A 3,746-nucleotide genomic window follows, 5' to 3' on the forward strand; every position below is an offset into this window, starting at 1 on the left:
TGGCGCATCGGTCTCGGGGCGTCACATGACTGTCCTAAAAGGTTCCTAGTTGAAAGGGTTGTGTAGACACGCAACCAACTAGACTAGCATATGACACGGTGGATCACTACTACAGGATGCTGCTAACGCGACACTACGTTCAGAGACCCTTCGAGAAATTGTGTGCGATGCAATAATCGCAACCGGTGGTGTATGAAAACCGTCAAAAAAGGCGCAAAACATTTGAGATGGAGGATGCATCAAACCTGGTTCAGATTTTAGTTGCGTGTGCGATGAAGGGCATTCGATTTAGTTCAATTAACTGTTGTGATGAGGAGGAACAAAAGAAACGGGCAGCCAGATGAAGGCGTGTGTGATACACAACATACGGTTCACTCGGATGAAGCGTTTGTGATTAGGCAACACAAAAGAAACGGGCAGCCAGATGAAGGTGTGTGCGATATACAACGTACAGTTCACTCGGATGAACTATTTGTGATTAGGAAACACAAAAGAAACGGTTAGCCAGATCAAGGTGTGTGCGATATACGGCATGCGGTTCACTCGGATGAACTGTTTGCGTCTACACAAGAGAACATAAATGGTTCAACTTAACAAGACGTGTGTGTTGTGCGATGGGATCGCATACAAAACAATATATATACATACATACATACAGAACATACATACATACATATATATATATATATACATACAGCCGTACTATTCTGATAATATTATCAGAATAGCTATTCTGATAACACTTCGGCACTGCATGCTCAACGGAAGCGAACTGCATCTTTTTTACATAGCGCACTTCAATGCTACACGGTAGAACTGCTTCGTTTTCTGGTGGTCCGCTCGCGTATTCCGTGTGGAATCGGGTGTTGCGGGATGATTTGATTTGTTTATGGATGTCAGTTGACCTTTATTATTTGTAATTTATAGGAAAAACGACTAAAATCTTGGTAAATCGACGGATTTGGCGGACGGGCTTTCTCTGTTCGTCCGTGTTTGCTACAGATGCGATTTTTTTGCTCGCATGTTATTTTTTAGTAGGAATTGTTTGATTGTGTTCGTTTTAATCGGTCCATTTACTCTATAATTTGTTAATTTTTAGGAGTTTGTTTTCAATTCCTGTTATTTTGATTCCGCGGGCAAGAGAGCTTCGTCCGCTCCTCTGTTCTTGACGATTTTTTGAATTTTTGCGCGTCCATGCGTGTTTGAATAGTGTAATAAGTGTTGCTATAGGTTTGAATTCATTGTATTGCGGTTGTAATTGTAATTTTGTAATTGCAATTTTTAAACGAGAGCTGATGTTGTTCGTCCAGTTGCCGTGTCTTCCGTGTAATTTTTTGCGGGTGTCTTTTTTCGTTTGTTTACTGGTTGGACAATTTCTAGGCATACCTTGTTTCTGGAGTATTTTTCGATAGTCTACCGCATGTCTGCAGTTCTACTATTTTTAATTTTATTTGTTGTAGTTGTGGCATACGTTGTTGTGCACTGCATTTTCGTTAGTAGTGTACTTCGTTGTAGCTACTTTACAGTTGTTATTGCAGTTTATGAGATTTCTGTTTTCTTAAACTGAATTCTGTGTTCTATAGGACTTCATAATATGCACTTCCGTACTGCATTAGCAGTGTGGTTAATGTTTCTACTGTGGTGTTAGAATGGATGGTCCGTTTTTTATGCTTGTGTTAGCTGAACAATTATTATAAGAATTATTTTTGAAGTGCATACTGTGAGAATTGTTTTTGAACATCGTATGTTAACTACAAAGTTTCGACCATTTGCATTTCCTTGTTTCTGTTCAGAGGACTGCTTTTTTATTATTAGTACCACACTATGTGCTTGAGAGAACTGCATTACTGCCAACAACAACTTGTCTAAAAAGGATGATAAAATGATGCAGTTGAGGTTGCATACTTTAAAATAGGCATCGTTGAAAGTGTCTGATGTACATAATTTTAAAAGCATACAACATAATCAAAGCATTAGAAATATTGTTTGCTTCATACTAGACAGCCTAGAGTGCAAATATTGTAAACTTGAGGGAGTCTTCTACTTTGTAGAAAAACACCATGGCCACTTCTCCGACGTCAAAGCCATTCTGTGAGAAAAAATCTTTCCAACCAGTAGTTATGTTGATGCAGTCTTCAGAGTCGATGTGGTAGTCAGCTTGCATGTCTGCATATCCATTTTTGTGTTGTGTCTCCAAAGTAACCTTCCCTGAACTTGGAGCATAAAATTTTATTGTGGATGGCAGTTTCTGCATAATTGAATGGGTGTTAAAAGAATTTTATAAGTAAACAGTGAATGTTTTTTTTGTACTTAGGATGATGTGTTTATGTTGACTTAAATAGTTACACATATATGAGTACTATTTTCTAATGTAGTTGCAATGTACGAAGAAACTTATATACAGAATTGACTTCTAGTTTTACTAGGATATATATTATACTGCAACATGCTTGTACTGCAAGGTCAGTTACAGTGTACTTCTCCAGCATGTCAACAGAACTGCATCGCTGATCTACTGACCCTTTTTTTGTCGATACCTGTTGTGGTACTGAAGGAAAATAGGTGGAAGCATCTATTGTTAATAGCTAACAAATCTGAACAACAATACAAATTATGTTTTGTTTTTTTGTTGATACTACTGAACAAATTGATTGAACTATATATTCAGATGTGGATTTGCAGGCTAGATTATGTCTAGAATTGTGAGGGGAAAAACATACCGAACTTTCCTGCAGATCTGCGGTTGTGAGGCGATGAAGAAATGGCGGCCGAAACCCCCTGTTAGGTATCATCAGGCATCCGAGCATGCTGCGCCACTCGGCGTTGGTGAGCTCCAGACCATCTGCGTACATGCATGTGTCCGCTATGGGCGCCATCCTTGCCAAACACCCGCACTTACAGTCCATGGCTGGTTCAGTGGAATTCCAGCGAAGAGCTGGGGATGGGATGAACCCTAGATCTACTATTTAAAGAAAAAGAGTAACGGGGGGAGGAGTTGTGTTAGTCTGGAGCACGAATGGATACGTTTTTATGCAACCAATTGAGAAATGGAAGTAATAAATGTTTGTGGTTGGTGTTAGGTGGTGGATTGGTTCTGATTGAGTGTCGTCGAATGCATTTGAGTAGCAAAAGGACTGCTTACGTAAAAATAGCGAACTGCATTTGTCATATATCAAGAGAAACTGCGGAACATTTTGGTTGGCCTGCGTTTTATGTATGGTATGTGGGTTTAAAAAAAATCAGTTGCCTTTCTTTTGTGTGTTGGGCCTGTGTTCGTGGAGTGAAGCGCATTGGGCCCAAGACAGCCTGTGAGCACGGCTGGTTTCCGGTGCGCTGTGTGCAGCCTAATGTTTAGTCCCACCTCGCCCACGGAAGGCGCGCTCGACCTATTTATAAGCGCTGACGAGGCTGCTCTATCGAACTCCCTAGGTTACTTATTTGAGCGCTTATACACGACGCTCGCTGCTCTATGCTCTCTGACCTGTGGGCCCTTGTGCGCCCGGCCCTACGCATCGTGGCTCAGAACGACTCGCCTCCCATTGGCGCAGACCTACTACGAGACTGGCTGGGGCCGGCTGCACCTGGGTGGTCAATTTTGTTTTGCTTTTTCTTCAATGTGAGGGCACGCACTGCTTATGAAACCGTCCGTGCACTACATTGATCAGTGTTCTGTACTGCATGTGCAAGCATTCCTTACTACATGTACATTTTCTCATTTTTTTGGTTTTCTTGTTTTTGCTCTTTTG

The sequence above is a fragment of the Triticum dicoccoides genome, chromosome 7A (genome assembly GCF_002162155.2).
Source record: "Triticum dicoccoides isolate Atlit2015 ecotype Zavitan chromosome 7A, WEW_v2.0, whole genome shotgun sequence".
In the NCBI taxonomy this organism is placed as follows: domain Eukaryota; kingdom Viridiplantae; phylum Streptophyta; class Magnoliopsida; order Poales; family Poaceae; genus Triticum; species Triticum dicoccoides.